This window comes from Alosa alosa, chromosome 17 (assembly GCF_017589495.1).
Source record: "Alosa alosa isolate M-15738 ecotype Scorff River chromosome 17, AALO_Geno_1.1, whole genome shotgun sequence".
Lineage (NCBI taxonomy): Eukaryota > Metazoa > Chordata > Actinopteri > Clupeiformes > Clupeidae > Alosa > Alosa alosa.
In genome coordinates, this window is record NC_063205.1 from 3,830,503 (window position 1) to 3,843,183 (window position 12,681).

The following is a 12,681-nucleotide window of genomic DNA, read 5'->3' on the forward strand; positions in this document are numbered from 1 at the left end:
TGATGGTGCCACCCACACTCCAGAGCACAGAGCAGAGGAGAGGAGGGAGGGCCTCAGTGTTGTGTGTCTCAGGCTGGAGTGTTGTGCTAAGCATCACGCCCTGCACTGCTGCTGAAGTGCAGCTCACTTATTTCCCACTGGAGGGGCCTGCTGAGAGAACACTTTCATAGTGGATGTGTGGGTGGATGTGACTCACTTGCTATGAGAATATAGCAGTAGGCTACCGCAGTGCCTCTCACATGAAGACATGACAGCTGTACGGCTGCCAAAGAACTTTTCTGTAAAGGGGACACAAGGAAGAAAGAATGACTCGAACATCATGCAAGATCAACTTAAATGATTGCCTCATGAAAGCCTTACCAAATGATGGAAGACCACAAGCAGTTGTCTTTATGTTGGTCATTTTAACATTATTATGACCATGTTACATTTTTCTTTATTTGTCCCAAAAATAGTCTAAACAAATGAACATGACAATTCAGCAGTTTGATGCATCTCATCTCTTGTGCTGGTGTGTGCAAGTGTATCACTGAAAACCACAGCAATAGAGCAGTCCCTGAATGCCTTAAGACTGTACCCTGAATACCCCACACAGTGTTAGGTCTATTTAAATTAATGAAATGAATCTGCCTGAGGTCGGTTGCTTTTAGAGCTAATTAAAACACCCATACCTGCAACACGGTAAGCGGCGCTATAGAGACAGACTTGAAGCTGATTTCTTGGAGGGTGATCCAGCACGAGTGTGGAAAGGAATCCGAACCATCACTGGCTTTGAAAGAAAGTCCCCTCCTATGATGAATGTGAGTAAAGCCCTCCCTGATGAACTTAATGCTTTTTATGCTCGCTTTGACATGAAAAACACAGACTATATTGGACTAGCTGCAGCATGTGAAGCAAATGAGGATGCACCTTTCTGTGTCTCTGAGGTCGATGTGAGCAATGCCTTTAGGAGGGTAAATTGTAGAAAAGCTACTGGACGGATGGAATTTCTAACAGGGTTTTGAAATCCCATGCTGCTCAGTTAGCTCCTGTGTTCACTTATATCTTTAACACATCATTGGCTCAAGAGACAGTTCCTACTTGCCTCAAGCAGTCTGTTATTGTTCCAGTACCGAAAAAACAAAAGTCCATCATGTCTGAATGACTACCGCCCAGTAGCCCTGGACGTCTACAGTGATGAAGTGTTTTGAGAAGCTTGTGAAAAACATTATCTGCTCATCCCTCCCTGCCTCCTTGACCCCCCTCCAATTTGCTTACAGAGCCAACAGGTCTACAGAGGATGCCATCTCAAACCTCATGCACACCACCTTAACTCACCTGGAGGAGGGGAATGGGAATTATGTGAGGATGCTGTTCATTGACTTTAGTTCAGCATTCAACACGATAGTACCTCTCACTTTGGTCACAAAGATGAAGGCCTTAGGACTGAACACCACCCTGTGTCACTGGATATTTGACTTCCTCACAAACCGTTCACAAGTGGTTAGAGTGGGGGGTCTGACATCTGACTCATTAACCATCAGCACTGGTGCTCCCCAAGGCTGTGTTTTGAGTCCACTGCTGTACAACATCTACACACATGACTGCAAAGCCAACAGTAGTCATACCTCCATCATCAACTTTGCAGATGACACAGTGATCTTGGGCCTGATTAGTAACAACAATGAACAGTTCTACTTGGATCAGGTTGATGAGGTGGCACAGTGGTGTCAATCTAACAGCTTGACACTGAATATCAATAAAACCAAGGAAATGGTAGTGGATTACAGAAGGCAGCAGCAGAACTACAGTTACACCCCACTAATGATCAGCGGGCAACCTGTAGAGAGAGTCACAAGTTTTAAATACCTTGGTGTCCACATTACTGAAGACTTAACATGGACTGTTAACACTCAATATGTTCTGAAGAAGTCCAGACAACGACTCTACTTCCTTCGGCCAGCTAAGGAAATTCAAAGTTTCTACATCCATCATGAAGGCCTTCTACACTTCAGCGGTTGAGAGTGTTCTAACTGGTAGCATCATCACCTGGAATGGGAACTCCACAGTTAGAGATTGTAGTACTCTGCAGAGAGTAGTGCGCTCAGCTGAACGTACTATAAGAACTCAACTCCCTGCTCTACAAGATATCTATTCCAGAAGAGTACTCCTAAGAGCCCAAAAGATTCTGAAGGACTCTTCTCATCCTAACAATGGATTATTCCTACCTCTGAAATCAAGAAGACGCCTATGTAGTCACAAAGCCAGAACTGAGAGACTCAGGAGAAGTTTTTATCCCCAGGCCATCCGAACTCACTCTGAACTCACACTATACTGACTTTGCACACATTCACTCCTCAGCACTCTCAAACATTTCCCAACTCTGAACTCACACTATACTGACTTTGCACTCATTCACTCCTCAGCACTCATGCCCCCACCCCCCACACACACACACACACCCACACACACCTACAAGACTTTTAGCACTTTTACATCCCTCTCCCTATGCTACAGACCTTTTATTTATTTTCTTATTTCATCACACGTCAAAACACACACACACACACACACACATATCTGACTTTCTCCAACTTTTGCACACTTTTTATTTATTATTTTTGATTTCTCCTCCATCTACCCATGTCCTTGATTGCCTAGCCTTTTCTGCCCCCCCCCCCAACACACACACACTTACATCATCACTGTCATCCCTGACTTCTTAACACACACACACTTACATCATCACTGTCATCACTTCACATACATACAGCACACTGCTTGCCACAGTAAAGCCTCTACATACTTGCTGCACACTGCCCCCACATACACAGCACATTGTCTTCAGGATCTTCTCCAACACACATCCTCTACAAACTTACAGCACACTGCCCCCCACCTACCCCACACACACACACACACACACACACACAGTCACTGCTCCACTCCTCCCCCACACACACATCATCACTGTCATCAGTTCACATACATACAGCACACTGCTTTGCTACAGTAAGCCTCCTCTACATACACTGCACACTGCCCACACATACACAGCACATTGTCTTCAGGATCTTCTCCAACACACATCCTCTACAAACTTACAGCACACTGCCCCCACCTACCCACACACACACACACACACACACACACAGTCACTGCTCCACTCCCTCCCGCCCACACACACACACATCTTCACTGTCATCACTCCACATACATTACATACAGTACTCTGCTTGCAATAGTAAGTCCCTGACCCCCAACACACACACTTACATCATCACTGTCATCACTTCACATACATACAGCACACTGCTTGCTACAGTAAGCCTCCTCTACATACTTGCTGCACACTGCCCCCCCACACACACACACATACACAGCACATTGTCTTCAGGATCTTCTCCAACACACATCCTCTACAAACTTACAGCACACTGCCCCCACCTACCCACACACACACACTACACACACACACACAGTCACTGCTCCACTCCCTCCCCCCACACACACATCTTCACTGTCATCACTCACATACATTACATACAGTACTCTGCTTGCAATAGTAAGTCCCTGCCCCCCTACATACACAGCACATTATTTCATCAGGAAGCTTCTCCAACACACATCCCCAACATACTTACAGCACACTGCCCCCAATACACAGCACATTGTCTCATGAGGAAGCTTCTCCAACACACATATTGCACACTGCCCTCTCCCCACATACACAGCACACTATCCCATCTCCCCTGTCATCCCCCAACACACACACCAAGACCCTGGCAGTTGGGTTAGCCCCTTGAGCCGTGGATCTGCCCAAGGTTTCTTCCTTGGTAAGGGAGTTTTTCCTTGCCCCTGTTGCCCCCCCCCATTAATGCACAAATAGGCTGATACCAGACATAATTTCACTGCATTTCTTACTTCCAGTAACTATATGCATGTGACAATAAACTTCCTTGTATCCTTGTATCCTTGTAACACCTTCTTGTTAATAAGGCCAGAACTGCAGTTTGTACAAAGGCCAAACTCTTGCCTTTGAGATTTGAGATTTGCCTTTGTACAAATCTCTTTGTACAAAGGCCCTGCCTGTCACCACTGTAAATGTTTGACAAAGTCTAAAAAAAAAAACACTCATATCATGCTTAATTGGATTTCATTAAATATAATTTTCATTTTCATATAATTCATATAATTCATCAAATTATATAAATCTACATAATAAATCTATTAAATGTTGAAGTCTACAGCACAATCTCTTTCATATCTAATAGTTATGTATTTCTGTTTCCGCCTGAACCAAGGGTGTTTGCACATTTCTGACAAATGAAGTCTATTTGTCTCTGCTCTACAAGCTCTCAATTGGCTAAATGGTCATTCTTTACAAGCTATTTTCTTAGTAAATGTTAGGCTAGACAGGCAGCTGTTTGACTAAACCAACCATAAGCTTTAGCCTATCAATGAGAATGAAATCATTGCCATGGTTACTTGTAGGAAGTGTTTCTATGCTCTTTCTTCCTGTGCATGTTTGTGTGTGTATGTATAATCCCTAACTAAGCTCCTATTGGACATTCATCCCAATGATTGATGCTCTCTAATTTCCCCAATGTGTCTTCCTGTGAGATTTTTCAGCCCTACATACAACTGATGTTACTTGAGATCTTTCTTTAAAATATCTGGTTTGACATTGTTAGAAAAGATAATTTTCCTAATTGTACTGACAATGAAATGTGTATGGTCCACTTAATAAAACTCAAGTGAATGTAAAGATAGCATTAAGAGAAAAGAAAATGTGCGTGTGTGCATTTTCATTCGGCGGTTGGTCAGACATAAACACCATCCATCCCATCCAGATTTATCTTAATAGCTGAGTTGTTTATGCTTATGTTTGTGTTCATGCTTATGTTTATGGTATTTGGCAGATGTTTTTGTCCGAAAGGAAAGACTCTGAAACATCTGCAATACACATGTAATGCAATAAAAGGTTTTTAAATCTAATATTACACAACTACATGGGCTTGGGCCTGCATGGGCTCCCTTAATCACACACAAGCTGCTATCATGTGCTGACTGTACAGTTGTTAAGATGCACCGCAGGTCATGCTGTTGAGAACAGATGTCAATTAACGTAATGATAATAGAAGAGTCAGTACACTGAGAACAAAATGACATCCCCCAAGGGCTCTTGGGATTTGGATTTGTCATTTAAACATAATACAAATGTGAATAAAAACAAATCAAGACAACATATCAACTGCTGAAGGAGAGAAATGTTAGTGTTTTTTATATGTATATATATTTAAATATATATCATATTCTTTATAATATGTTTTAACAATATTGACTGTAGATGATGTAGACAAAAAATTAGATTAATGGCCTTTGAGTTCTTAATTTTACTTTCAAGTTGGAAAAAGTTTACATTTTTTTTTAACAGAAGAGCATTTAAGTAAATATACAGATGATTGCAAAGATGTAAATGATGAAAGAATTATTTTGAGGCTAGATGGATTATTATAGCACCACCAATAGGTGCAGTGCCTCAAGTTTGGGGGTCTGAGTAGTGAGGGGTCTCCTGGACCATATTCTTAAGTTTTTAAGTTCCTAGGCCTTACAGTTTTGGCTGCACAACCACTTTTAGCAGAGAAAAATAATAATTATAATATTAAAATAATAATAATAATAATATGGAGAACAAAAACAATAGGGTTCCCGCAGCTGTTGCACTTGGACCCCTAATAATAAAAAATACTCATCAAAGCCCTTACCTCAGTCTAAAAGGTGTTCACTCTGTTTTCACAATCAAAGCAGAGGACCATTTGAGGTGGGGGGTCATTACTGCACGCAACTCCTCTTCATATCAAACAGCTCTTAATCTCGTGTGATAGGAAGCCACGGCTCCAGTCAAAAGGCATCACTTCCTCAAAGACCACTGACCTGCATGCGCTGAGCTTCTGTTGCCTTTTTATGCATACACACTCCGAGAGAAGCACAACGGATAGAGTGGGAGGTAAACAGAAACAGATGTTTAGGGATGTTGCAATGTTTCACCTGTCTGTTTCCCAGAACATGACAACTGTATATATATAGTTGTAATGTTGTCATTATGTTTATATGGCCATATATGTGTTTTGAGGTGGAGGAAACAAATTCATCATATTTCTGCACTCATTTAGCCCTTCTGGTTTCGGAAAGTCCATTGACACAAGGCACACAACCATGTGAACTCAATACTACACTGCATCTAGTTTCTAGACAGCTTGCCAGTCTGTATATCTCCCACTTCACCAAATCTGTGAGACGCTAATGTGATGTGAACACTCGGAGGTACAGTAAGCACATCAGCCTTTTTAAAATGTAGCCTCCTCTCCCAAATGGAGGGTGTATACAGTTTTCTCAGGCCACAAGAGAGCTCTTTGCCAAGTCTGCTTTTCTGTTCCACAGACTGAAGGTCACAAAGATCTCCAAAGTCAGAGTCTGTTTGGGAGACTGCTAGCAGTGGCAGCTTTCAAGTATACTTCCAGAAAATGCTGTCATTATATGGATATGAACATTTGTGAGGATTTCAAATATGTCATGCATCCACTATTCAATAAGCAAATATACACAAATGATTATTATAGGCTGGTTTTGAAACCAGATTTGTGTGTTCTCAATGTACTGTATATCCATAGTGTCCAGGCATTCATATGGATGCAATACATTACTCTGTAGTAGCTGGTTTGTGCATTTCATCTATGGAAAAGTGATGCATGTTCTCCATAAGAAGATGTTCAAATGCTGATGGGCTTTTTTGAGCATATAAGAAGCTTTGTGATATGGTATAGTGTCACAGGGGGACTCAAAGTATGAGGTCCTCGCAAAGTCCTCTGATTTTAATTTCTTTGATGACTAGAACAGTGCCACTGAGATGACATTGCGAAGCCCCCTAATAAAATCCCTGGTTGTAATCTAATTTTCCTCCCATTTGCACTCTTTCCCCTGTTTTACATGTCCTTATCTTGGTGCTATATATGGCCATGCTTAACCCCTGTGGCAAGTGGCCATGTGCCACATCCACGTGTTTCCACCCGGGAGAGCATGCATGTGCCCACTCCTAGCTGCATGAGCGTGTGGCGTGGCGTGGAGCGGGTGGGGGTGGGGGGAGAGCATGCATGTGCCCGCTCCATGCTGCATGAGCGTGTGGCGTGGCCTGGCGTGGCGTGGAGCGGGTGGGGCTGTCCCATGTGCCAGCTGTGCTCCAGTGCTCCGAGGAGGAGCAGAGCGCCCATGCACTGAACACTGAGGGATCACACAAACTCATGCCACAAGTCATCACCAAAATATGCTCTATTTTCTATATTAAGAATTATGCATCCTCATTTTACAGAGGGGAATATTAGCCATGTTTGACTGTATTTGCCAAAAGACCACTGCATATCCATGTTACAACTTTTCTATTTAATCCTGTAATGCATGATTGCTACATCCTTCTGCCAAAGAACCTTTTGGATGTCCACATTTAACAACAGACTACATTACTACATGTGCCCGAGTGTTCAGTGGCCTGGGCCAAGCACTGCCTCTATATGGGAGCTAACTGCATGGCAGGTAATTAAGGTAATTAACACCCCATCAACGTACCATTTAGACAAAGGGGGGGTTCAAATTCAAAGGTGCTTTATTACCATGACTATTTTGGTACAGTGTTGCAAATAACAGCTGTATCACAATCACAAAAGAAAGAAAATAGAGATACAGCAATGTGGGTATTAAAATGTCAACACAGAACACAGAGTGTACTTTTATGTGCATGTGTGTGTGTGGCGGGGGGTTGTGTGTGTGTGTGTGTGGGGGGTTGTGTGTGTGTGTGTGTGTGGGGGGTAACCTGTATGGAAGTAAATAAGTAAGTAAGTGGACCTCAAAGCGCTCCAAACAAAAACAGCATGCCAGACAGAGAGGCAAAAGACACCAGCGTACCCGTTACTGGGCAACACGCATACCACACAGTACATGTAGCACAGTAACTTAAGACATAAATGAACAAATAACAAAAAATAAATTAAACATTTCTAGCACAAGAGTCCACACACACTTTTCATAAACATGTAGACAAAGGCAGCAAAAAAGCCAGGTCCATGGACGATGGTGATTCTCTTGCCGTAGGCAACAAAGAGCATGATGTTCTTGAACAGTCCAACCAAGTCCTTGGGCCATCTGCAGAGTTCCGGAAAAACATATCTGAAGTCCTGAACAGTCTGATTAGAGTAGGCTGGAGTAGACGCTGAGAAGACTTGCAGATCAGCAACTCGACCATTCGACCATTCCGATAGCGACCATTCCATTCCTGAATTCCCGCCCACGTCTGTCCAGGGCGATGCTGGTTGAGGCAGCCCGCTGTAGCAATGTAGCAGTATCTCAGTTGCTTCTGATAGGCTAAGTTGGCAGTCTATGGAAAGGCTGTCGCAAATCCCTCAAACAGGTGGTCAATCAGAGATTTCAAACGAACGAGGGAACAACATGTCACAATGCAACAGCGCTGTTCTCCCTTGATGAAAGTGAAACCATGAGTTTTCCCACATCTCAACTTTGGCCAAAGTTTTCAGAAATAATCGTTTTCAGTGATAAAACCTTGTTAAATAATATGCATTTTCCATATGGGGTCTTAAAAGCCATGTATCCTTCTAGCCACAGCATTTTTGTTTCAAACATAAGCCTAATCTAAGCGTGCTCAGATGACGTGATGCTGTTGCTCACCTGTCCATCATCGTAAAGCCCGATTTGAGTGGTCCACCTTATCTAGGGCGAGCATACTTGCTCCACAATGGAGCAATGCCAGACCGAACTTCCCGACCTCAAATGTAAAATTATAAAACAAATCAAACAAAAACAAGATGCCAGAAGAAGTTGCATGACTCGCCAGCGTACCCGTTGCCTGATGAGTGTGTGTGGGTGTGCGCTACTGTGTAAGTGTGTGATTCTGTGTGTGTGTGTGTGTGTTAGCTTGTGAGTGTGTGTCTGTGTGCAGTTTATGGATGTGTGTGTGATCGTGTGTGTGTGTGTGGGGGGGTATGGTGTGGGTGTGTGTGTGGGGGGTATGTGTGTGTGTGTGTGTGTGTGTGGGGTGGGGTACATTTCAAAATACACATCTCAATTTCTCAACATCCCCTACTAGCAACCCATTACTCAACACCACCATCTACAGGCCGATGGGTGTACAGTCATTAAATATATACATACCCCCAATGGATGGAATTCTTCAAAACTGAAATGCCCACAAGTTTCATGTGCCTCAGTGTTTCGGTGTACCAGGAATCACAAAAATTCAGGAAGTTCATGACAGAAAAGAATCTATGAAAAAACTCCTATATGACTGCTATGGGGGTCAGAACAATACCCATGCTAAAGTTGACTAAAAAGAGGAATATAAAATCGTTTGGAAATTGATCTTAATGCCTTAACTAAAAAAATGAGGAAAAATCCAACCTTTATGGACACCAATTTTCTTTGTGAATGAATAATGTATCGTAAATAAATAAATCAGAGAGATCGGCATGGTTTTATTTCAGTTAGCCTATAGCTGGTTTAATTTGCATTGAGAGATAATCTTATGGAAAGTACCCCATGCCAATCCTGAGATATGGTGAAGGGTATGTGATGATGTGGGGCTATTTTAATTCCAAAGGCCAAGGGAACTTTAACAGGATGCATAGTATCCTGGATCCATGAAATAAAATAAATATCTGTCTGGCTCTATGGGAATTTAACATAGGGGTGCGAATACTTTCTATTTTTTTTTTCTTAAGACATTAAGATCAATTTCCAAAAGATGATTTTATATTCCTCTTTTTTAGTCAACTTTAGCAGGGGTTCAAAAACGTATGAGCCTCACTGTATGTGCCAAACACAAATCTTTGAATCCTTGAATAAAATGCAATGCCATTTATGTCACTCAGGCAATAATGACCAATAATGACCCACACCTGAAGCACATGTTTGCCTGAAAGATTGAGAGACTGCACCACCTACACCCTTCATTCATCCTATTTCCAGATTAAGACTGACTAATAACACAGTTCTCATGGAATATTGTCAATGTTTGAGCCTGTCCGTTTCACATTCACTATGTAGATTCTCAAGTGTCTGGCTCTCTGTGCGTCTCCCTCTCCGTATTGTCTTGGCATTGCCTTCATACCTGGCTTTGCCTGCTGGCAGCAGATGCCATCCATCAGCACAGGGTTCCCATTAGGCAAGCCATCGCCAGTCCTCCAAGGCCCCATCACAGACGTGAATGAGTGCATACACCCATCCCCCTCTCTGGGAAAGAATGGACAAAGGAGCTTCATGCTAGGAGAAAAATATAATATCTGAGCAAGGTCCTACTAAGACTCCCCATGGATCACTTCACTTTCATTGCAGAAATCTCTTGAAGATAGCAGTGTGGCCATCTTAAATACCTCAGTAGCAAGAGGTTGGATTGTACGGTTAAACAGCGTTGTTGTGGTTCTCTAATTACAGCCGTAGTAGAGATAAGACATCATTTGGTCTCCATTTATCTAAAACCTATGATGACAACAATAAGGAAGTCATCCATATCTACATCTCAGCCTAATGATGAGTGTTCAGATTATAGAGGATGGCTGGGACGTTAGTGTTACATCAGATCCATTTAAAGGTAATTTAATTCATCTGCTTTGTCAACTGAATATCATAAGAAGTATTTTTAGATCCCAGCTGCTCACTCTTGAAACCTCCAGGGTCATTTTGAAAGAAGAGATCTATAAAGCAAAATTTGGCTGAAAAAAAATACAGCTGTCAACTTAGAGAGAATATGAAATATATTGGATACACATGAGTAAACAAAGATTTTTGATTAATTCAAATATGAGAAAAAAAGCAGAATTTTTAAAAGTACCTTCAAAAAAACAAAATCAATCTGTTTTACCTACCTTGAGTTGCTGCATTCAGCAGTTAAAGCAGTGAGGCAGCTATAGCGCTACACTCTGGGGGCGTATTTGTGTGAAAAATCACCAGATTTCTTCTTTAATATGTTTTTATGCAGTTGACGATACACCAATATGACAGTGGTACAGGATTAGATAGAGCTACCAGTAAAAATAACCTCCTTGCATAGAAATTGAACACGTGATATGCTCATTTTTAAGGTCACCTTCAATACACTCAACCGTGATTGACAGCAGTACCACTGAGTAAGGGATTATTGCTGAATGCTGTTTGCATACTTGAACATGAGAGCATGGCTATGTGTTGACCACATGTAAAGAAAGGCCAAATGGCTTGGGCAGTTAAGTTCCTCCATGAATGCTGAGTCTTACATTTGGAGCACAATAACCTGAAGACCAGGACAGCACTTTGCATTCCGTTGCTGGATGAGGAGATTGGTGGATTATTAGGTGAGGCAACACAGAAATAAATTTGATGAGCTCGGGCTTGATAACGCCCAAGCCCACACCTCCTCCAGGTCAAGTATTACTTTATAAATGTTATCTGATTGCTGGGAACTTTCCAGTGCTTAAATTCAGCAGAGAAATTAATCTCTGACTAAAATATTGATGCTGCGCAAGTGAGGTGAAGCAATCAGGTAATAAGTGGGTGGGCTCCAAAAGCCCTCTAGATAAGCAGAGTCAATCAGGCAGCTTCACCCAGGGCAGCAGGAAGGTGAGTGAGGAGAAGTGGTGGCGTGTAGAGGGCAAATAAGGTACTTATTTCATCTTCATTTCTTTTGAAAGGCATATTGTACATATTGCATAACTGCATGAGTCTGCAAAATTAAATTCATCCCATCAAATAAAACAGATGTGACCTTTTGCATTAAGTGCCGCTGCCTCAAATGAGAAAATACACATGCACGTGCACACACGCACAGACACACACACACACACACACGCACACGCACGCACGCACAAACACACAATGTTATACAATTTTATTCAGGGCTGTCACAAAGAAGCCATTTATAGCCTGTATAATTCATAGTACAAGCAACAGGGGGAAAATAACACAGCACAATGAAAGATTCATGATTTTTTTACAATGCTGACGTATAAAGTGCTTGCACACACAAATACAGCTACATATGCAAAATGGCAACTGACACACGCTTTCATGTGGAAAAACAGTGCTAATTCAGCCCTGATAAAGGGAGCACTGTTTGCAATATTCATCTACCCCTGCAATAAAAAGAGGACAACCCCAGAACTGTTGTGTGCTAAGAATAGCATTTTCTCCCTGTCTGGCAAATACAGGGAACTCTCTACTTGAACTGACCCAGATAAAAAAAAAAAAGTTATAGATAGCCTAGAAATCTAGACGCACCCTAGCGGCAGCAAATTATATTTGTTTCCAGGGCTAGTCTAGCAACTCTCCGTTGGCTTGTGAGCTCGAAAAATGAAACTTCTATCAGGCCAATCAAATCGTGTATAGAGTCGTTAGGCGGGCTTAACATAATGATTGATGGCAGAGTTGCAGAGTTGCTACTTGAAAACAAAGAAGATGGATGTTGCTGTTGGCCAACAATGTGACACGAGTTAAGCTTGTTTTAAGTTGGCAAAAGTTTGAGCCAACTAGCTCCGCTGGTTGGAAAACGCATGGGACTCAGCGCTGTCCTATTGTGTGCAGAGGGAATTTGAAAGACAACCGATTATCCCGCCCCTCGGACTGAGCACTGCGAACGGTGAGTGCCCAGACCCTATATTTTAATGT